Here is a 25,752-nt window from a genome sequence, read left to right on the forward strand (position 1 = left end):
CGTCTCCAAATCCGGTGTGGGAGTTATTATTATAATACTAGCTGTTGCCCGCGACTTCGTACGCGTTAACATATCAGTATAATAACAAAGATGGATAGTCCGCTGACACATATGAGAAACGTAAAATATGACCTCCTCCGTTTTGGAAGTCTGTTAAAAAGTAGCCTAAGTTACACCTTACTACATCAGCTATCTACCAAAAAAAGTCCCGGCAAAATAGCTCCAGCCGTTTCAGAGATTAGCCGGAACAAACAGACAGACAGACATACAGACAAAAATTATAAAAAAATGTTGTTTTGGTGTATGTATTGTATATAGATTCATATGCATGTAGTAAAAAACGGTTCTTTCAATATTACAAACAGACACTCCAATTTTATTTATATGTGTGTATAGATGTATAGCTGTATAGATATACAAGTTATATACTAGAAATCGTATCTGAACCCTTCCTATTAGTCAATATTAATAACATTTTTATAAAAATAATGTTTTTAGCTAAGTATCTAAAAATACGAAAAACGGTCAATGAATATAGATTTTAAAGCTAGTGTAATTTTTGCTGCAACAAGTTACATACTTATCGTGAAACAGTTTCGCATTAACACCAGATCATATATTTAGCAGGATCAGCTGCCGAAGTATTCGCGGCCAATATTTAATTACTCCGATTCATCCTCATTATCATTTTGATTGTGCACATTGTTTGCGAGGTATTTTCAATTAACGTGCTTATCTCCCGCGCCGGAGCGCTAATAAATTCGTTACCTTTTGTTTATAAACTTCAACTGATTTCGGTGTTTCACATATTACTTTGCAACAAAAACAGGAAAATCTTATATTAAAAATTCTCGTGTCGCGGTATTACCATACCCCTCCGAAAATCTGGACCGATTGTTTTAAAATATTATGTGCTTATATATCCTGTTAGTCTGAGAATCGGCCAATATCTATTGTTCATACCCGACATAATTTTATAGCATACCAAACAGTGCACAATCCTTAATCGCAATTATCGAAATTTCTGAAAGCAGCAACGTCCTAAATAACAACAGTCAAGTAGTCCCATATTATAAATATACGGCAGAATAACACTAATCAAATTAGTAAATTCTCGTGTCACAATGTTAGGCCGCGTACTCCTCCGAAACGGCTTTACCGATTTTAACCAAATTTTATATGCATATTCAGTGGGTCTGAGAATAGGCTACTGGGTTCTTATTATATTGATAAGTGCATTTGTTGAATAAATAATAGTAAATTATTACAACTCGAGTCTGACGGCGACCATTGTTTGTGCGACGGGATAGCGATGGACGTTGCCATGGTGACACACTTATTCACTTCAATAAAATAATACGGGCGAAATACTTTATATGGCAAAGAAACGTTTGCTGGGACAGCTAGTACACTTATAAAAGTAATAAAATTTTCGATTATTTACCGGTATCTTTTCATATTAGTTAATCGATAAAGAATAATCCAATTTGGAACAAATGTTGATAGCTGTAGCTCATTTGTAATTATTGTTAATTTTTGTTTGGAAAGGGACAAACAAACAGGGCGTCACCCCAGGGACGGTCACTTCATCATGTCCTTTCTAAACAAAATGTTTTACAATTTTATTAAAACGTAAGTTATTTAAAAACAATGCATGTTAGCAACGTTGTCTGTGCCAAAATTTTGGAATGTGCCAAAAAATGTGAAAGTGTGTCTGTCTGTCGGTCTGTTGCCTCTTCACGATCAAACTGCTGAACCGTGGGAACTTTATACGTGGGAGAGCCATGCTTCGGCACGAATGGGACGGCTCGACCAGAGAAATACTACGGGCTCACAGAAAACCGGCGTGAAACGGCGCTTGCACTGTGTTTCGCCGAGTTTGTGAGTTTACAGGAGGCCCGATCCCCTACCCTTTTCCCTTCCCTACCCTCTCCTATTTCCTTCCCTACCCTCCCCTATTCCCTTCCCTACCCTCCCCTATTACCCTATTCCCTCTTACAAGGCCGGCAACGCACCTGCAGCTCTTCTGATGCTGCGAGTGTCCATGGGCGGCGGAAGTTGCTTTCCATCAGGTGACTCGTTTGCTCGTTTGCCCCTTATTTCATTAAAAAAAAAACGATTTTGCTGAAATTTGGTGAGGAGATATTTCGAGTCCCGGGAAAGGACATAATAATATTATCATACTGGAAAAATGTAAGATTCCCGCGCGATAAAAGAATTTTGGCGTAACGAAGTTGCGGCGTCATCTAATCGAATATATATTTTTTATTAAACACTATTCTTTATTGTTTCCGTTTAATTGCTTTCATAGAATATTTTATCTAGGTTAAGGTGTGAAGCTGAGGTATTAAATATGTGGCGGTACCCACAATTCGCCTAACATTCCTGCATCGCGCTATCGAAGTCTGAGCGCGTCGGTGTTTATTATACACGACAGCTGAGATGTATCACGTGGGTTTCGGCCTGACCGAGCATAACACCTCGCTCAGTCAGAAGATCTTCCTTTGGCCACTACGCACATATCCCACAAATACATGGTGAAATAAAATCATAATAATACAAAATTGCCATCATTTTTTACGTGGTACTATTTTATTTCAATGATTTCAAAAATGTTCCAAACTTCTATCGACCCCTTGACAACATTTTTACAAAATAAAATAAGGGATCGAAAAGTAAGAGTGTTTCAAATTCCTCCACTTTTGTAAAAAGTTTGAATTGTCAGCTTAGAGGAATTGACGGTACTCGGGAGTTTTTTCGCGACGTGGGGTGCTTTATTGCCCTAGCCTTGCCGCTCACTTTTATGTCACTTCCTAAAACTCAATTCCGTAATAGATTGGGCAAAAATATAAAAAATCTGGACGTAAAATATAATAACCTGTACTCTACAGGGTGTAACAAAAATAAGTGATAATACTTTAGGGTGTGTACGTGTTCCTTGTAGAGAGTTCACTGTGAAAGTTGCAGCGCCGAAAGACCAAACATTTTTTTCACTTTTGTATGGGGAAACTCGTGACGCTCGGGCACTTGGCCATACAAAAGTTAAAAAAAAAATCGTCTTTCAGCGCTGCTACTTTCACAGTGAACTCTTTACAAGGAACACGTACACACCCTAAAGTATTATCACTTATTTTTGTTACACACTGTATATTAATTGTAAACTGATAATCTTTTTGCTTATAATTGTAATCATGTTGATTGAAGCTTAATTTTACGGTGTCATGAAAAAACTCATACTTTCTATAATATTATAAATGCGGAAGTAATAATAATAATAACTATTTCGGATTACAAAAAAGTGTTAAAGTTGGAAGTGTATCTGTCCGTCTCTTACCTTTTCAAGCCCAAACCGCTGAACCGATTTTGCTGGAATTTGTTATGGAGATATTTTGAGTCCCGGGAAAGCAGTTTTATTGTCGAAAAATGTACGGTTCCTTCGCAATAAACGAATTTTGAGGCAGCGGAGGTGCTGGCATCATTTAATATTGTAAAATTTCAATACAGTATTGAAAATTTAAAGTCTTAGAAGATGATCAAAGATCAAGTACTTAAGATGATGGGCGAAAATGTATGGAACTTGGGACCATCCACCAATGGCATTGAAATATGTGTCATCGGATAGGTCTTTTGAATTGAAACAACAATTGCTAAGACACATTTGTTGTTACAGCTGTCCGTTCTGAGTTATGAGACTTATAAGTTCAGATATAAAGGTTACGTTTGCCCAAAGCTAGCCAAGCTACATGATTACCCAAGCTATTTTATTAGCTTCTATTCTTTGAAAGTCTGCCCTCCTGTTATTAAAGCACTTGCTTTTTAAATAATTGTATAGGATGTTTGTTGCATCCACTTTGTGGCGTATATGACCTTGTACTTGTGTGAAAGTGGTTTATAATAGCAGCAGCTATTTAAAAATTGACGAACACGTAAGGTAGTGCTCTAATCAAATATTTTTGCAGTAGCAGCTTTAAATCTCTTTAAGGCGGCCGTTCACGGTTCACCACTTCCATCCAGCGGTATACAGCTCGAGCTTCACTTGCCTGTTCTGTAGCGAGCTGTGTCTCTCCACGGTCTTTAGATGGTGGTACAAAGCACTCATAACCGCAAGCTTCGATAGACTTCAACCCATCCCCAAACCCACGGTCCAAGAAAAACACGTCATAATATTATACAATACAATGTGTTTTCATCGTCATTCATGATGTCTTGAATTATTTGCGTGTCAGTTTTCGTGTCAGCAAGTGTATTTATTAAGTTAAGAATATATTTTTCTTAAGCAATAAAAAGTTCATTACTCCAAATGGACAGTTGTTATAACAAGGTGGTCATAGTGATTGTTGTTCCTATGGAGGAGACCTGTCCGGTGATATGTACCTTTTTGCTATAGGAGGGTGGTCCCAATCTGCCCAATCTCTTTTACCAATGATATTGTCATCACAATGATAAACCATATTATTATATTTTCTAAAGAGAAATAACTGAATACAGTCTTCCAGCTTTATACTTTTGTTGTAAACTCCCAGTTGTAGTTTCGCCCCGTTACACCCGCTTAGCTAAGTTCCTGGGGGAATAGCGGAATTAAACTTTAACGGACCAAAATAAGACATATTGTCTGTTTAAATATACTAAATACATATATAAAATATGACCAACAAAAGTGAAAATGTTATTTGTTTGAACATACTTAAAATTTGACTAAAATATAGAATACTAAAAACATATTTAAAATCTGACCAAAATTCTACAAAGTGTGAAAAATACTCCTTATTTTTATATTTATGTACGGTGCAGTATTCTATTTAAGAATGAATGCTCGAGAGCTGAAGACTCGTAGGTCCTGCTCTACAATTCTAATTTGTAGTGCACACAGTAGGTAATATCCTAATGCGAGTTGATGATTCTCAAATGGAAGGCAACATTTTAATATTGCATTTTTAATTCAAAGAAATATGTTTAAAGTGTAATCTGTAATGGCTGCCAGTGCCGGTACAGAAATAAAAATGGCTTCTTATTCGTTTTTTAGTTGAACTCGGCGCCGCTAAAACTCCCAGCAAACCTGCCAACTATTGAACTTTGCAAATTAAGAAAGTACTTTTGCATTCTCCCTCTTTTTCCTTTCAGTTGCGCACAGTAAAGGTATTTAACTTAAAAAGACTATCAGATTATTAAATTGTGTATATGTCACCGTAAGATTATAAACACCGCGAGATTGTAATATGACGAAGTGATGGATTGTAAACAAACAGTTTTCACAATCCATCACTTCGTCATATTACAATCTCGCGGTATTTACAATCTTACGGTGACATATATAACATAATATGCTTCTAAAGACATTCCTTTACCAAAATATAAAAAAGACGAGGTTTCCCGCAACGTCGCGAGCAAAATGAAATGTACATTTTGTGTAAGAAAAACTTATATCCTTGCCTCTACTGTATATTCATTTTTTCCTTTTCCTCTACTGTGTATTTAATCAAAATGGTTCCGATATCTTCAGAGCCAATAAGATACAATAAGGAACACTTTTTGCCTTTTAACGATAACATTAAATATTTTACGGCAAATACCAGATTGAAATGGAAGTTAAATAGTCAGATAATTATTGTTTTGTGACCGAAATAGCGGCCATTAGTAAACGATCAACAAAATCTAATTTGGTTTGTTTGTTTGTTTGTTTGGACTATTTGGGTTTGATTAATTTGATTTTGGTTCCATCGATTATGACTACTATAATGCAGCTGCTATACAGTATTCGTTTACGAATTTTAATGCGAACTGTTTTAAAGCACCCTCTGTGTCAGTTAAAAAAAAAAAAAAAAGTTCACCCGAAACAAATTTACGACCCAAAATTTGTTATACTTTAACTACGACTTCCCACACGGTACTTGCCCGGCTTCCAGAATCTAACTCCTGGAAATATGGAACCAGAATTATGTAAAACAAAAATTGCAACGCAAACGGAAAAATCCGCGAAGAATTATAATATAGAAAACGGATTGGACTAATAGTACAGGAGCCCTAGAACATTTTTTTTATTACTATCAAGCTAATTTTTTGTGAGTATAGCTTCATTTTGATAAGACGAACAACATTTTTATCTGCAAAAAATCTTGAAAGTGGTAGCTAACAGAAATAGAAAGGATTTCAGATTTTGATTTGATGGTCCTAAAATATGGATTGTTCTATTTATAGGCCAATGTTACTCTTTAATTTTTATAATATTTTTATTTATAATATTAATAGTTATATAATTAAATTTTTAATTTAATTATATAACTATTAACCAATCAATATACAAAAAATCAGATTGTCAGGGTTCCGTTTTAGGGTACAGTAGTCAAGCAAGTTTTGTTGATTACAGAAGTTTTGTTTGTTCTAGGGCTCCCGTACTATAACTAACTAGGATTGTAGCAGAACGAAATTACGGGCAACATGTAGTAAGCAATATCATAGTTTTACGTATACGTATGCAGAAATCAAAACTCCTAGTAGATGTCGAGTTCAACTCCGAAGTTTCACTTCTCTAACCACACTATACAGCCATCTGATTTTCAACCTTATTCCCTATGCATTAGATCGAAGTGTACAACATCTGGTGACAGTACAATACAATGCAATTGTGGACTTTGTAAGCCTTTGAACAATAAAGTTTTCGGATGAACAGGTGACATATTTGACTTTGTAACAAAACTTGTGTAATGTATTTGACCAGTGGCTATCGCAATTTAGATGGAATTTAGGACAGGGTTTATCCACAACGGACTGAGATAACGGTAAAACATTATTTTAAACCAAAAAAATAATTAAGATACGGGTAAGAGTGCTTACAGACGAACGGCACGTGTCAGCGGCAGTCAGCGACAGTCGACGGCAGCCGCCGACAGTTTATCACGCTTGCAGTTGTGACGTACCACGTAAAGGTAAGCGTCCATAGGTCGATATTGTACGCAACGGACGTTTCGCATCAAACGGATTTTTTTTTACAGTAGGTACGTCCTCTATATCAGCAGCGAACGGATTACCGACGAGCCAGTATGTTTATCTACAAATTAGTCCAAACAAAGTTCCTAAGTCAAAATTTCTGCTTTCGACTTTTCCATCTAGAGCATTAATTTACTAGGCTAATCGGTAATTCGTACGCTGTCAATTCAGAGGACGAACTGTGAAAAAATTATCCGTTTGATGCGAGCCGTCCGTTGCGTACGATACCGACCTGTGGACGCTTACCTATTGGCGATACGTCACAACTGGGGGCGTACCACCACCTCTACTAAGCGACACCGTTTGACAGATAAACAATATTACTTAAAAGTCAAGCTAGCGATCTTAAAAGAAGTTAATATTTCACAGCGGATTTAACAGTGTTTTGCATTTTTTACTGTATTTTAGTAAAATTATATTTAAAAAGTGAGTACGGTAATGTAATTGTAATCTTACGACAAAATATTCTGGAAACATTATAGTAATTTTAGGGAAGGTCGTGGTAGGCCCCTTGCATGCGTCATAAACTGTCAACGGCTGCCGTCGGCTGCCGTCGACTGCCGCCGACACGTGCTGTCGACTGCCTACGACTGTCGCGGACACGTGCCGCCGACTGCCGTCGACTGCCGCCGATACGTGCATTTCGTCTTTAAGAGCGCTAAGATATTATGACATTACACAGGTAGCATAGAATGCGCTCTAAACCAGTGGACCATGCGTCTGTGGTCTAGTGCTTAAGAGCGTGGCTCTTGACTCGGAGGTCATGGGTTCGATTCCCGCGTTGGAAACATATCATTTCCAAGTTTGGCTAGGACGATGCAGGCTGATCACCTGATTGTCTGACAAGTAAGATGATCCATGCGTCGGATGGGCATGTAAAAACTCGGTCCTGTGGTTGATCTCTCGCCAGTCGTGCCGGTCGTCCGTCCCACTGGGTTTGCGAGTAAAGGAATAGAGCCATAATTAATAGATTTTAGGTGTTTGTGGTTCCTATATTTTTGTCGCCATATTTATTAAAACTTAAGTCTCTGAAAACATTTAAAGAGATTAATTTTTAATTGAAAATTGCAAAATAATTAATATAGGCCCATATTGGGACTGACAGAGTGATATTAAAGCGCAGTAAGTACTAAAACTTGTTTAATTATATCAATCGTTTGAATATTTAGTTTATTTCGTAATACATTTACAAAGCAATACTCGATCGTTTTGTGGTTGAAAGACGTCTGAAAGACGTTTAGTTTTGTGAGTGGGGTTATTAGTAGGCTCAAGTGGATATTCCAGATAATACCAATAAAATTATATTTCTATTATAATAATTTTTATAATACATTTGGTGCTCCTGAAGGGGTTCATCGAAAGTTGTTTTAAATATTTTAGAATTTATTTTTACCTTGATGCATTAGTAGAAAAATAATATTATGCAGCATAAATAATATTATGTAGGTTAAGCGTTACATAATTATTTATTGCACAGTCTAGATCTTAGACATCTTGTTAGATTTGAGTTTGAAATATCTATATCTCGATAGATATAGAATATCTCTTAAACTCATTACGATATCATCATTACATTCATCTTAATCATTAGAGTACGATACCTAATACGTACTATCAGAGAATTTGATTCCTAGATATATGGGAGATCTACGTAGTTTGGTTGCGTTACGTCAAACCCAGCCAACAGATCACAATAAATATTAAGTGCTTGTTCAGACACAGCGGGAACCGTGTGGTTCCCGTGCAGAAACTGACCGGTTAAGTGTGAACGATGTAATACAACGGCATAGTAATAAGCTGCGCAATTTACGCTGTGTCTGAAGTCTGAACAAGCATTAAATTGACATGATCCGGCCAAATGACGTTGGTCTGTCAACTGCCTAGGAATCAATTTTCTCGATGGTACATTGCAGTCATAACACCACGGTTATAACAGAACCCACACACCACCAAGTTATTACACACCTCCACCCGAGGTCAAACCTGTACCCTCTCGAACCTGAACCAAAGGTCTAGTCCACGGACGTGCTTTTTTTTTAGTAATAACGGGAAGTAATAACTAAAGTCATAGTTTTTTTTTTTTTTTTTTTAATGAAATAAGGGGGCAAACGAGCAAACGGGTCACCGTATGGAAAGCAACTTCCGTCGCCCATGGACACTCGCAGCATCAGAAGAGCTGCATGTGCGTTGCCGGCCTTTTAAGAGGGAATAGGGTAATAGGGGAGGGTAGGGAAGGGAAGGGGATAGGGGGGGGGGTAGGAAAGGGAATAGGGTAGGGGATTGGGCCTCCGGTAAACTCACTCACTCGGCGAAACACAGCGCAAGCGCTGTTTCACGCCGGTTTTCTGTGAGAACGTGGTATTTATCCGGTCGAGCCGGCCCATTCGTGCCGAAGCATGGCTCTCCCACGTATATTATGGCATAATATTATGAGCTACTAAAGTGATATTTCCGCCGTATCGATCGCTTGATCTGACTAGTCACAATGAATAATTACTAGTCCGCGATTTCACGATGAGTTGCATTCGGAGGCTTTATCAATAAATTCTATTCCTGCTACTGTACCGTACCGTATTCGTCCATTAATTATAACCAGCTTTTGACCGAGCTTTGTTCGGTATTCGATAAAACACGAATAAAATGTCATTTTTTTAAAATGATTCCTAGCTAGATCGCTTTATCGCCCCGTAACCCTCTATAAACAAAGCTATAAAATGGAACGTCAGTCTAGACTTAGGTTCTATTTGTAGGTTTTGGTTTTCTTTAATAGGCTAAAGTCTAGACTATCCTACAAACAATAGCATACAACATAATTTACTATTATTTTTCACCATGATTTTACAACACATTTCAACATGAATTTTCACCGTCTTTCAAATTTTTTTAGCCCAAAATATGTAAATTTAGGGAAGCTGGGCTTTTTGCAGTACCAGTAACCAGTATACTACCATCGGCATGAGAGTAAAGTCAAATAGATATAAAAATCCAGCCATTTGGCACGTATGTTTGTAGGGTGCCCTTTCATCACCCGCCTTTGAAAACACCTTTGAGCGTCGAGTGCCACACGTCCGCGAGTTGCCATAAACGTGGCAGACATGACGAATTCAATGCGAACACTGTTTTCGGTGTCAAGGCATACAGAGAAAATATAGTTGCGTAACTTTTTTTATCTTCTTTGTGACTGCGAAAATGTGCAACACAGAGTAAAAAAAACAGCGGCAGAAGTAAAAATCGTCCAAGTGCGAGTTGGACTCGCGCACGAAGGGTTCCGTGCCATAATAGAGCAAAAATAGGTTTTTGTATGGGAGCCCTCCCTGAATTATTTTATTTATTTAATTTTAATTGTTAATTATTAAAGTACAAATACAACTGAGTATTTCGTGAATATTTCAAGTGCCTATGTGTTGCCGTTATTGATATCGAGCAAAAAATAGCAAAAAAATCATGTTTGTTGTATGGGAAAATATTTAATTTATTTTATATTCAGTATTTGTTGTTATAGCGGCAAATAATATACCTAATCTGTGCAAATTTCAGAAGAAGGTATAACTATAGCGGTTCTTGAGTTACAGCCTGAGGAGACACACAGAGAGACGGACAGACGCACATCGAAGTCTTAGTAATAGCGTCCCGTTCTTACCCTTTGGGTACGGAACCCTAAAAACCAAAGAAACAATTCAAAATTTGAAAAGCTGCCGTTTCCAAATTTGAATTTGTTTTTTGGCTCTTTGGTCTTGCAGGCAGCAGCAGTCAGCAAGTCTGTCAATTCGATGTGTATCTTCATGGGTAGTAATTAAACTTAAGTTTCTAATGCGTAATTAAAAAATGTGTTGCATTTTGTCCTCTGTCAATTTCTTCCGTGGCGTTAAATACGTTTTGCGCTATGCACACAGTAAAGTCTAGACTACCAATTGTAAGAATAAACAAGCTACCTCTATTCCAACCCTGTATTAGTCTCATTTGATATAATTACAAACTTATCGAAGTCATTGTTTGGTCAGTATAATGCGCCCGCATAATGACGTCTAATGGTTGGACGTGTACATAGCGGTCAGACATGCGACTGCAATCTGTAGAATAATAATTAAAGGGCAAGCAATATTTATTAGGTAGGACGGTCTGGGTCTATGGGCCTGTTTCATCACTTCATAGAGATATAGTATGGAGTATTTGTCAGATAACTTGTGAATAGTCTATCCGCGGGCAATTATCAGGAAGTAGTTAAACAGCTCCTAAATGAGCCACAAATCCATGAATCTGAAAACAACTTTTCAACACGGGAATCGACTCGTTACACAAATAATGGAGTAGAAGGTCCGCCGCGATGTCACAAGAAAATGTATGTAACGATTTATTTAAATAGCGGCGCGGTCGCGCTGACATTAATAGGCATGATGACTAATTTTTTTTCTTATTGGTAATTGAATGACACTTGAAAAATAGAAACATCGTTGAAAGAATGACTCTGATAGCTTAAAAATTCACCAAGATATGACAATTCAAATATCTCATAAAAAAGACCTGCCCGAAACGCTCCATACAAAGTGCTACGAAAGACTGACGTCAGTCTTTCGTAGTTTGTACGCATCGGGAGACAACTTTGTTCGACAGGTATATTAAATATTGCGCTTATGAAAGTGGTTTCATAACAAAAGTTGCTTTTAATTGCATAAGTTATCAATTTGTATACAAATATTATGAAATTTAATTGAAAAAAAAAATCGACTTGAATATCCAACTATAAAAGCGCATAACAAAAAAAATACAAATGCTATCAAGCTGAAATTTTGGGAACACTTATTTTTTACCGTGATTTCTTTATTTTATTAACAAAATTCGCTAATCTTTGACCTTGTCATCATCCCTATTATCAGGAAGTAGTAAAACAGCTCCTAAATGAGCCACAAATCCATGAATCTGAAAACAACTTTTCAACACGGGAATCGAATTGTTACACAAATAATGGAGTAGAAGGTCCGCCGCGATATCACAAGAAAATGTATGTAACGATTTATTTAAATAGCGGCGCGGTCGCGCTGACATTAATTATATACAGTTCTGCTTGAGAACTCGCGGAGCGGCCGCCAAACTCCGCGTTTGGGTGGACAAACGTGCGAGAGTCATGCTTCGGCACGAATGGGCCGGCTCCACCGGAAAAATACCATGAGCTTACAGAAAACCGGCGTGAAGCAGCGCTTGCACTGTGTTTCGCCGAGTGAGTGAGTTTACTGGAGGCCCAATCCCCTACCCTATTCCCTTCCCTACCCTCCCCTATTACTATATTCGATCTTAAAAGGCCGGCAACGCTCCTGCAGCTCTTCTGATGCTGCGGGTGTCCATGGACGACGGATGTTGCTTTTCATCAGGTGACCCGTTAATGCATATGACAGCGGGAGTAATGGAGGCAAACCGGCCAATAATTTATGGAAAACACTGTGCATATTGATACCACCTTCTTTTGAAGTCGAGAAAACCTACATTGGGTCTAATTTATTTCTGGCAAGTTGACGAAAGCTTGCCCTATGTTTGCTTAGGACAGATTTCAATTAGCCTACACTTAACTGAAAATTATTATGCCTATCACCTCCGATGATTAAAAATACTCATTTTTGAAACACGATATCTTAATAAATATTAATTATGTAATGAGAAAATAAGAACTGTTAATCAGAAGTAAGACCCGCCTTATGTATATCCACTTAGCTGTAGTTTCGATCAAGAAATATAGTAGCATCTTCTTTTCTAAACAATTTGTTTTTAAAAACTAATTTTGTGAATGTACTTAGTGACATTGATACATTAGACGAAAACCACCTTGCAAAACACCTAATATATCAACACCTGGAAGGCATTTTGTCAAAACAATTATTCAAAGGTACTTCAGTCCCTCGTTAAACATCCGCCCAAGCTTTTGAGCTTTTCAAACAAATCAATGTTCGACATTTTGGCCTTTTAAAAATACAATGAAACAATCTCGGGAGTCAAAAGTCTAACGAGCTTGTCGTCAGGAAGTTTACTTAAAAGGTGCCGGACTTGAAGCATTAATGAATACAAAATTTATGAACGCCTATTTTTCACCGGAGTTTCCGAATTTATCGTCGTAATATTGTAAGGGCAGGCTAAGTTTTAGCTTTTATGAGTTTACATACAACCTTTGAAGAATTTTAGCGTGTTTTTTGTCGATAATGAGAAAAGTTAAAGTGTATACGTTCACAGAATAGCTGATTGCTAATTGAAAATAGACATTAGGAGCACCGAGCAATGAGTATCTTCGTAAATCTCATCCGACGAGCGACTAGCAAATAACGCGCCTCTGAAAAGTGCAAATTATGAACTAAATGTTTTTACTCCAAATGGAGCTTTTAAAACACTACAAATATTTTGCTAAGCTAGTTTCGCGGTAAATGATAAATCTCTCTGGAATAATTTTTAAAAGCAGTGCCATTTTAATGTTTGCTAGGAAATAATTTATGAACTTTGTAGAGTACAGCCGCCTCGTCTTAATAAAGTTTGTTTTTACAGAAAATTTCTTAATCTCACAAAGAAGGATGGTTCTTGTAACGCCATGTTCCAAGTTGTTTAACGTGAAAAGTCTTTAAAAGGTATTAGATCGTTTAAGTTTTCTTATTTATATCTCGCTTATCCTGAGTGCATCCGCGGCGACGTGCTTTGTGAGATTAAATTGTATTAATTTTCTGTATTTATACAAAAATGTGTTGATTCTAGATGCATAAAATGTTAAAAGCGGACTTGTATAGTACCTAAACAAGATAATAATATGGAATATTTGCGGTGTGAAATGACGAATGTAATCCTTGCGACGAACATGGACATTGGGGAGTTACGGTATTCAAAGTTCGCTGCCTTTTCGATCATGCCAGACAAGATCTTGATCCTAACGCAGTAAATATTTTTATAAGTAAGGGAATATTATGTAAATATTCAAATAAATTTGATGCAAATAGCAAAGGTATCGCTAAAAACGTTTTTTTTTACAACTGATGGCACGAATCGATATAACGAAACATAAACTGTAGACACGGTGAAGTAACTTAATCCAATGTAACAATAAATATCGATTAAAGTAACCCGAGTAACGATGTTCTTATCGAGCAAATGGGGTTTAAATTGATCCGCTGGTACAAATCGGAATATAATGGACAGATCTGGTGCTGCCCGGGGCCCCCATAAATATTTATTTACGGCTGGATCTCGCCAATTTTCGAGCGTTTACTCGACATCGGAGGAGTAGCAGTTTGGTGTTAAGCGATTACTGTTATCGCTGTTGCGACGGTAATGTCATTGTTTTATCTCCGACGACTTGAATCTTCGTGTATCTGAGTATAAAGTGAAACAGGTTTATTTTAATAAATGTACTTAATTTTTGTAGTACGAGTATTTTGTAATGTTTTGTAATGTTCGTGATTTCATTTAGCATTGCTTTTCTGTTGAGATTTGCCGCGATGAGAGAAATAGTGAAGGTTTTGTCAGAATGTAATATGTTGGTTGTTTTACAAGCCTCTATAATTATAGTCTGAATAATTTATAGGGTTGCCAACGGTATATGACTGAGAAGTAAAAAATTCCAAAATTTTTAAGAAAATCAGAATGTTACAGCCTTGTCTGTATTATAATACTGTCGCCGTCTGAATTAAGATGATGTCACTTTACACTGGATGCGGATATATTACGAGTTAATTTAGCTTTAATGGAAAATTATTGAACGTATACAGATATTAATCACCAGCTTTGTTTTATTCCAACATTTATTTTTTACATTAAACTACAGTGGGTCACGAGATCGCGTGTTCTCAAATCCAATTGTTTTATTAACCAATCACTCATATTATTTTATACCATAAATTATAATATTTTATACCATAAACAATTTTATTTAATTATGTTTAATGTCTGTGATGATGTGTAATTTTCGTTAATAGTAGTAGTGAAATAGTACTTTACGCATACCTATTATGATTTATGTGTGGCGGCTGAAAAGGAAGATATTCCGACCGAGCGAAGCCCACTGACTAGTTGTGACTTGTAGGTACATTACATTTTAAATTAATATACTTAAATTAAATATTTCAACCCATTTAGCAAAAAAAAAAATTCGCTACATAAAGGTTTTAAAGTTAACCTTTAAAGTGGTTTGAACAAATCTATTAAGAGCTTCCCTCAAGGTTTAAATAAATAAGCAGTAAAGTAAGCCGTTTATTTGGAATCCATGCTTAAAAATTAAGTAATATTAAAATTTTGTTTGTCTGTCGGTCTGTGTGCCTGTTACTTGTACACATTTAAACTGCCGAACCGAATTTCGGCATGATAAAATTACGAGAAAAAAATTACTCATTCAATAAGTTCTTAATCTTTTAATATTCAAGACGTGAGTGGAAGAATAAGGTAAGTAACATGAAAAAACTTCCTGTTTTTTTGCTTAAAAGGAGGCTTTAGGGCCGGAAAAAATGTTTGAAATAGAAAAACTATGGATTTTATGCGTAGCCAGATATATTAGCTTGGTTATGAAGTAGATAAGTTACAAGTTTTATTAAAATGATTAGGGAAAAAATGAGTTATTGTCCGTATGCGTATGTTACTTGTTCGATTCTTCCACTCACGTCTCCTTATTAATTAATAATTTTAACACCGTAATTATTTAAAATACCGCCTACTAAGCTGGATTCAAGCCATATCTGTAATTTTGATGTGCTGAAGCCAAGTATTCAGCTGTTTCGTTTTAAAGCTTATAAAAGTCAGCTTTTTGCATAATCCGATCAGCAAAAGAGTTGGCGTCGTAATAAATGTGTTGAATAATGTGATGTTTGAGGGATTTGCTACAGTTATATAAAACGTAAAAATATTTTAACTCACGCCAAAGAGAATTTTGTAGTTTTTAGTGCAATGGCAGTATTCTATTGTCATAATGTTGCTGTTTCATCCAAAGTTGTTTTAGTCAGTCACTCTTACTCTCTAAAATCTGAAAAGCCGCTTAGGCTCGGCAACGTTTAAAATGTACATGGTGTAACAAAAAAATTATAGTACTTTATGAGTTGTCTGTGTCACTCATAAGACATAGGCACATTACGTGTGTCTTATTATGATATTATACATATTATTATATGATTTATATGTAACAGAGCGTCCGTGGCCTAATGGGTAGACCTTCGGTTCGCACTCCTAGAGAGTGCAGGTTCGAACCCGGGTGGAGGCGTGTACCTAAGATACATTTTCTGATCTCAAGTACATAATACGGACGCTCGTACGGTGAAGGAAAACATCGTGAGGAAACCCGCACATAGTTGGTCCCAGACGTATTGACTAGTTCTTTCCTCTGGACTAGGCCGACTATGATGCGAGTATGCCGTATGCGCCTGGGCAACCATACGGACATTCAAATCTTGTCCCAGGCACTACAATATTTGAGAAGTGGTTACTTCGCTCTGAAAAATACTGTATAAATCATCCACAACGGATGTAAAGGCCTAGTTTTTATATGTTACACATTATGTGTGTCTTATAATTATGTGGACGCTGTTAAGCATTTTGTGTGTCATCCCACAAAAAATTATGTATTGAGTTATGAATGCAGTCATGTTCTTTAGATATTAGTACCTGCATGACCGAGCTTTGCTCGGTACCTATAGCAAACACTCATTGACTTCGTGTTACTTAACAACTCCATCTGCTGGAATAGCTTTAGCTGTTGTTGTGTCGTTAAAGCAATTACTTGCTCACAAAATAGTATTATTATTCGCCAATAGATGTCAGAAAGAGTCATATAAGATAGACTTGGGGCCTGCTTCACAATTCTCTAAGATTTAAACTTTGGAAAGAGTACTTTTTGTCTTGCAGTAAAGGTGTATGGTTCAAAACAGTGCAACCTGAAGTTTTAAGTAACTCCTGGATTGATGTGACCAATATGAGCAGAGATGAGGTTGTACTGGCGCTCAGGCTGCGGTCCGGTCACATCTTTTCATGTAACAGTTTTGCGCATTTGATGGGAAAATCGGAGTCCCCTATTTATTCGCGATATGCACGGGTGGAGGATGCTTACAACTTGCTAATGGAGTGTGACCGTAACGCAGCTGAGCGGGAATCTTGCTTTTCTGATTATAATTTTAATTATTTTGATGTAGGTTTATGTAATACTGTTTTGTCCTGTTCTAATTCGGAATCTGCCAAACATTGGTATAAAATTGTTAACTTAGGTTTAAGTCGCAGAATCACAGATAGTATGTAAGTTCATTCAATTGTTACACTATAAGGGTGTCATTTTCTTTTAGAAAAAACTCTTTAAAAATAAAGAATAAAAAAAATGTTCTTTAGATCATAATTTAGATCAAGACTGCATTCATAACACAACAAAAAAATATTATTGGTTAATACACAAATGCTTAGAAGCGACCATAAAGCGTTCACAGTATCAGCGCTGAAAGAGATTCTGTTGTGTTTCATCCATTCATATCATTTCATTTCATCATATTATAAAATTCTCGTGTCACAATGTTAGGCCGCGTATTCCTTCGAAACGGCTTTACTGATTCTAAACAAATTTTATATGCATATTCAGTGGGTCTGAGAATCGGCTACTGGGTATTTTTAATATTGATAAGTGCATTTGTTGAATAAATAATAGTAAATTATTACAACTCGAGACTGACGGCGACCATTGTTTGTGCGACGGGATAGCGATGGACGCTGCCATGGTGACATACTTATTTAGTCACTTGAATAAAATAATACGGGCGAAATACTTTATTTGGCAAAGAAACGTTTGCCGGGACAGCTAGTATTTCTATAAGAAACACCAACTTCAACTAACTAGTTCTAGAGAACTTCATGTAAAAATAATCAAATTGCAATCTGCAGTATTTTAAGCAATTTGATGTAAAAAGCAAATTGCAGTGTTCCGAGTAAACACGGAAGCACAGAATCAAAAGCCGATCGGTTTCACCTCATTTCAGATCTCGGTCAATTGAATACCTGCTACCTCTCGCTACCTCCCTTTCCCTCCCGCTACCTCTATTCCTATTTTATTGTAATAAAATTTTATTGCAATAAAATAGAAATTGCAATTCGCAATATCAAGTTTGTTTCGTTGGAATATTTAATTTTGTATCACAGGCTTTGTAGTAGCTTAGCACGGGCAAAATCTTTTGAGCGCCATATATTTTATTTTAATGAAACTTAAAATATTATCTATATCGCATCGTTTACACTTCTAGCCTGTAAGGTATGTCGCAGTCATCTGGTTTAACCTTAAATTGGATTAAATGACTAGCGCATTCATTGAATGCGCTAGTCATTTAAATTTGTTCGACCAAATCAGTAGTATCGACGGAGAGCTGAGGACCATATCTATGGACAATAGTATCTATGGACGTTTCACACCACGTCAGTCTGGCCCCATGGTAAATACCTGAAGGACTTGTGTTAAAGATACCAGACAACGGAAATATATTTAATACTTTTATACTATTATACATATATTTAAGATTTTTATTATATGATACACATTACACATCCATGACCAAGGAACTTCGAAAACTTTTTTGTACCATCGGCGGGATTCGAACCCGCGACCCCCGGCTTGAGCTACCAAGGCCAACCACTGAGCCACAGAGGTCGTCATTGAATGACACCATTTAATTGAATTCGCCTCTTTATGCTGGACCGATTTTTCTGAAATTTTGCATGGAGATACTTTGAGACCCGGGAAAGGACATATGATACTTTTCATCCTGAATAAATGTACCATTCTTGCGCGATAAACAGATTTATGCGTAACGGAGTTGCAGGCGATATCTAGTATTAAACGAAGCTACACAATATTATGAGCCTAGTATATTTTGTAGCGCTAATTTAATCCCAATCCAAACGGTTTGTTTGATTATCGGTATTCTGTTAATTACAACGATTGTATTAGCCCCTGCTACAGTTTCATTTCCTACAGTTTTACGTGTTTCAACATACAGAGAAGGAGAGAGAGACAGAGTTAACACCACATTTTTTTTAATATTTTTATTTTCAACGAGCAATAATTATACAACACAGCATACTGGAATCGATCCGATAATTTTAAGATTTGCATTGATGGCTCACAGCAAACTGTAGACTAGGTTAGTCACATTGCATTCAAATGTGAACCAACCTTGATGTTTCAGGGTTTTGTCCTAATCCTTTCTCTTTAGGTTCACGTACATTCAAAGTTAAAACTACGTAATTCACGTCATGCGTGGTTACGTTGGGTCTACGAGACCCGCATGGTCTGTCACGCCCCGGGAACTCGATTACTGCCATTAATTTGGAGTGGTGACAAAGCGCGAATACTAAGTCCCTTTGGATAGTATTTTTGTAGTTATTTTTTGGTCTTCTTCATACGTTAGTTGGTTTTAAATGTAAAAAGAAACTCAATGGGTAGCATGCCAGGCAGGCATATAATAATATTATGTTGAATACGCAGTAAAAATGTAAGGGAAAATTATTTCCCCTCCTACGAGAAGACCGCCAACGCAGCATGGCGGTCTTCTCTTAGTCAGTCTTTACTTTTTTAGGGTTCCGTACCCAAAGGGTAGAAACGGGACCCTATTACTGAGACTTCGATGTCTGTCCGTCTGTCTCCAGGCTGTAACTCAAGAACGGTAATAGCTAGAGAGTTGGTTTTTTTACAGATTATGTATTTCTGTTGCCGCTATAACAACAAATACTAAAAACAAAACAAATCAAATATTTAAGGGGGGCTCCCATACAACAAACGTGATTTTCAACCATTTTTTGCTCGGTATCAATGATGACAACAGGTAGGTACTTGAAATGTATACAAAATACTCAGTTGTATTTTATACTTTAATATTTGATAATAATTTTTTTTATAAAATAAACAATAAAGGGGACCTCCCATACAAAAAACACAATTTTTTACTATTTTTGCTCTATAATGGTACGGAAACCTTCGTGCGCGAGTCCAACTCGCACTTGGCCGATTTTTATCCGGTCACGTCAATAATTCATACTAATCTCAAACATGCACAATGTCAAAGAAGTTAATATCACTTCAAGAACTATAATCCAGATTTTTCGAGCTTATTTAATGAAATTACTTGCGTTTATACCAATAAGAGATACGAACAGTAGTGCCAGATTACCTAAAATAGGTTATACTACTTAGTAGCACATGTACTGGAACCCTAAAACGGTCACGGCTTACTCGACACCGGCGCTGATTCTAGGCTCAGAATAAGATTAATAATTCAGAGGCGCACTGCAGCTGTGCCTTGAGAGTGTGACTGGACGTTTGTACATTTATATTTTATGTTCTACATTGTATGTGTACTCAGGCAATGTATTACAGTACGTGGGTTAGCTTAGTTTTGAAGTCGTAGATTTGATGCTCGAGTTGGGATGGAAAATTAAAGGTGTTTTAGTTATAGACAATGCAGGCTGATGAATTGATTAGAAGTAAAATGATGTAAAATGTCAGTACTGCCTGATCTTCATCACTTGTCGCAGTTATGTAATTATGTACTCGTATATTCGAATATTACCACAGAATAAATAATAGTACAAATATTACCCAGGAATGGGGATTTACTATTTCTTGTTTAAAACTTTTTTCTCTTTCTCCTCTATGGAACATGATATTTCCGGAACTCATAATTATCATCTCGATAGCTTATTTAAAAACGTAATAAACCGAAAGTAAACTATAGAGACTGAGAGACACCATACACTAACATTTAACATATTCTTATGAAAAAAAGTACAAAGCGGACAAACTGACAGATGGATAGAATGTAAGTTACATTAATTATAATATTCGTATGGATACAGTACGTATTGTACTCATTGACAATGAAAAGTATTTAATATTGTCGTGTCGGGGTGCCATAGAGGTTGCCAGTAATAAGGTCGACCTCTAAATACCAATTAAAATCGACCTGCTGTGGGCGCGGCGCTCATGCTCAGAGGTGTTATATTTCTTTGGCTTCCTAATGGATAAAAGGTTAAATGACCAAATAAGGTCATCTGGTTGTACATTATATAACATAATTAGGGCCTGTTTCACCACTTTCTGATAAAGTGCCGAATAGGCTATTCAAAACTTTTTTGACAGATTCTCCATACTTGATCTGTCAAGTTAATTGTTGGAAGCCTTTTCGTCACTTATCACGAAGTGGTGTAACAGGCCCTTAGTGTACTAATTATATTATGTACTAGATGACGTGATTTTCGTATCACTTTCCTCCTTATATAAACCTTTCCTTAACTTCCACATATTTAGAGACTAAAATTAGCGAAATCGGTTCAGCCATTCTCAAGTTTTAGCGAGAGTAACAAAATTGAAAATTCATTTTTATTTATACAATGTGTCCCGTCACCGGTGTCTGTATAAATGTTTAGATAGCTAACTCTTGCCCGCGACTTTGTCGCGTTAACATATAATAACAAAGATGGATAGTTTTCCCCCTTTTGTGGTTCCTTATACAAAGGGTAAAAACGGGATCCTATTGCAATGACTTCGCTGTCTGTCTCCAAGCTGTATCTTAAGAACTTCGCTAGCTAAACAGTTGAAATTTTTACAAATGATGTATTTCTGTTGCTGCTATAACAACAAATACTAAAAACAAAATAAATCAAATATTTAAGGGGGGCTCTCATACAACAAACGCTACTTTGGCCTTTTTTGCTCGACATAAATATCAGCAACAGTTAGGCACTTGACAATATTATGAACACAAAATACAATTATTTGTTCGTCTTATTTTATTCGTTCCATTTACTCGCTATTACTCGCTACTAAGTCATTTCTGTGCTCCATTATCCTGGTTTCGTGCAAATGTATGGGTGTATGTTTAAATATTAGTATACTTCGGAAGCATGAAAGCTATAGTAAATTAAAAAATAAAAATAAAGAAAAATAAGTAGGAGTAAAGCTTGATAAAAAATTGTTACTGTCGTCTATTGACACGGAATACTATAAAATACGACGCACCGCTACCCTTCACTGTGATGTCTCTGCTATTCTATACTCATGCACTGCTATACAGCACTGCTACGCTTCACCTCTACGCTGCACTGCTACGCTGCACTGCTACGCTGCACTGCTATGCTTCACTGTTACGTTACGCTGCACGACTACGCTGCACCGCTACGCTATGCCTCTACGCTGCACCACTATGCTGCCCTGCTATGCTGCATTGCTACGCTGCACTGCTACGTTATGCCTCTACGCTGCAGCACTAAGCTGCACCACTACCCTGCACTGCTACGCTTCACAGTTACGTTGCACTGCACTGTTCCGCTTCACTGCTACGTCTCTGATATGCTTTACTGCACCGCTACGCTGCACACGCTGCACTGCTACGGCTCTGATATGCTTTACTGCACCGCTACGCTGCACTGCTACGCTACACCGCTACACTGCACTGCTACGCCCCGCGTCGCTACGCGTGCCGCCGCACTGCTACGCCGTAGGAATATTAATATTCACGGTGATATTTTTTATTTGTGTGTAATTTTTAATTTATGAAAATTAAACTCAATTTACATAAAACCTTTTTCAACGCCATTTTGGAGTAACATTTATTTTAATGTTGTTTACAACAAATTACATCGTATGAGCGTTCTCGGCGAGGCTCAAGTATCGTTTGTGATTTTAACCCTCCACGGGGCCGATGAAATAGAGAATTTTAAATTGCGTCATGTCAACACATGGTCCTACAGGACCGCTGCACTGATGGGTTATTGAAAGCTGCATCCCGTATTATTCATGAGAGTATGGTCCAATGTATTGGCTTTTGTTCAAATCAACTAGCTACTTGACTGCTCTAACAATCAATGTAGGTTAAAGTCTATTGTCAATAATTATTAATTATACATTTTTAATCACGAAGTACACATGGAGACCATATTGTCTGTTTTTAGGGTTCCATAGTCAACAATGTAGGTTAAAGTCTATTGTCAATAATTATTAATTATACATTTTTAATCACGAAGTACACATGGAGACCATATTGTCTGTTTTTAGGGTTCCGTACTCAACAAGGAACCCTTATAGTTTCGGTCTGTCCTTCTATCTGTCTGTCCGTCTGTCTGTCTATCCGTCTGTCTGTCCGTGTGTCTGTCCGTCTATCTGTGCACGGGTTTTCTCAGAAACTATAAGGCCTACAAAGCTGTAATTCGGCATGAATGTGCATCATAATGACGCTGACAAAATGGTATAATAAATATAAAAACTTAATATTTTTTTATGGTACCTCCCATACACATTAAGCGGGGGTGATTTATTTTTTCCGCGTCCACCCCACCGTGTAGAGTGTCATTGGATAGGTTTTTTAAAAATATTATGAGTATTCAAAGACTATTTTGCGATTTACGGATCCATGTGTGAGGTATGAAGTTTTAAAGTAGAAAAAATCGTTAGAGTCCAGTGTCCCCCCCATTCTACCAGCTAAACGGTTACTTCTAGAAATGTGAAAAATTAATGAAGGTAGGAAATATTATTAAAATTAAAAGGAAAACTATCACGGCTAAGAGCACTTCATAACTTATTGAGTAATAGTCGATTAACTAAAAAAAATGTATTCGGAGAAGTATAAAGTTTTTCATTCAAATTCCTTTGAATGTAACTGACCTGATGTTGTTAGTAGTGTTAAACACGTAATAAAATATGTCCATTTATTAACTATACAAAAATTATCAAAAACTAGTGGTACTACGGAACCCTATATTGAGCGAGGCCCGACACGCACTTGGCCGGTATTTTTTACAGACATGTTGAGATGCGGAGGAGCCTAGCTGCTGCTTCTGTGCAGATCTCGGCGGAGAGAGCGGCTACGTGCTGGGGACTAACGGCTGTATCACAGCAGCCAGCAAGACTCTCGGCACGAGGCAGAAGTGTTATTCTACCTCCAAGGCTCGGCCGCGTAAGCGGCCTGAAGCCGATAAGGCCGGGGCGAGTGAAATCGCCCCCGCTATGGAGGTGGAAGCCTAGGCCTATAGGCGGCTGATCGGTCACCGCCCACAATATAGGCCTCGAGAAGATAGGCTCCCCCGGTGCCCGGGGAGCCTCTCGGTGAAGACAGGCGGTGGCATAGGCTGCTGCAGTGATTGTGGCAGTGATTGTGGTGCCGAAAGCGGCAAGCGCTGCGGAGGACGCGGTAGAATGCGTAGCGATCCCGCTCCTCCACGTGTAGCATTAATAAAGGGCACGGGGGGTTTTAGTCGGCTTACCATAATAAATACATAACCAATAAATCATTATCATTATCATTATCATTACCTCTGCGGAGGGAGTCCGACAAACCCTTTCCCCCGAGGGGGCGAGGGGATGCGTAATGCATTCCCCCTCCTTAAAAAACATGTTGAAATCTCATATATACCCTTTGTCTATAACGCGAAAGAAATGCTTATTTATATTGACGTAAAATTATTATTTCTTGCGGTATTTGCTAGGTATTTGAGTTTGTGAAAATAATTGTGATGACAGCATTAGATGACCTTCAACTCAGTACGCACAAGGGACTCTAAACTATTTGTAATGAAATGAAATGAAAAATATTTATTTCTAAGTAGGTTAACAAAGTTAACACTTTTAGAACGTCGTGTCTACATGAGGCTTACCACCGGTTCGGGAACTACCCCGCCGAGAAGAACCGGCGTAAGAAACTCGCAAGTGGCCACCTTTTACCAAAAAGGTGGAAAATAACAATAATAGCTTAAGCTAAATTACACTAAGTATGTAAAAATGTAGTACTATTAATTATTATTATGCTTGGCAAAAATAGGCTGACAAACCATAGGCCGCTAGGTGTGCTGTCATTAAGAAAATCAGTTACCTTATAATAAGCCTTAGCACACAAACGTTCTTTAACAAATTTTTTAAATTTATTAATTGAAAGATTTTGGACATTTTCTGGGATTTTATTGTATAGGCGTATGTATACATTGACATTTACTACTAAACTATAATATTATCTAAACCTCATAAATATCTAATAATATTAATATTATTTTTTTATAATATTATAAAAGAATAATATGTATGCTTGTGAATTGAACCACACGGTGGCATCAGCAGTCACATTGTCGCAGAGGACAGATTGACTTTCATGAGGCGATGCTGATATCTCGGATCACTGTCAGTATGTCTGTCTGTAATCTTTTGACTCGATGGATCCGAGAGATATTGGAATAACTTTCATAAGGCAAAGACGCGAACATTTTTAAAAGTTTTAAATGTTTTTAAAGTTTTATTATATTAAATATTTTTAAATATTTTTAGTTTTAAATAAATTTAAATTTAAAACTAAAAATTTAAAGTTTTAAATATTTTTAGTTTTATACCATAAATGGTATAAAACTAAAATCTTTTAAAGTATCTTGCAATAATACAGTTTTGATATAGTTTCGATGCAGTCTCGGTTTATAACTAAAGCACAGTGGTCATTGACCTTAGGCTTCTTACAGACGAACGGCACTTGTCGACTGCCGTCGACGTGTGCCGTCGTCAAGTGCCGTTCGCTGTAAACGCTCTGAAGTCTAGAAGAGATGTGCAAAATGGTTGCACTATATTCTGCTAACTTTAAAAAAAATGTTCTATGAAGATTCATCGGAAAAATCTAACCCATTATGCAAAATACGATATCGCCCTTTGACTAGAAACTCTGTTACTTCATTACTAATCGCAATTTATATGACAAGTTTCTGGGTAATGACCGCTACTGCCAACATACATACGACTATACAAATTATAATAATATATAACAG

The 25,752-nt window shown here is 37.0% G+C and overlaps 1 protein-coding gene across 3 annotated transcripts in view; it reads left to right on the forward strand.

Annotated features, from left to right (window-relative positions):
- Positions 1-25,752, forward strand: part of LOC121725854 — a 257,313-nt gene that overhangs the window by 136,943 nt on the left and 94,618 nt on the right. The window lies entirely within an intron of this gene.

Source organism: Aricia agestis, chromosome 4, assembly GCF_905147365.1.
Source record: "Aricia agestis chromosome 4, ilAriAges1.1, whole genome shotgun sequence".
Taxonomy (NCBI): Eukaryota; Metazoa; Arthropoda; class Insecta; order Lepidoptera; family Lycaenidae; genus Aricia; species Aricia agestis.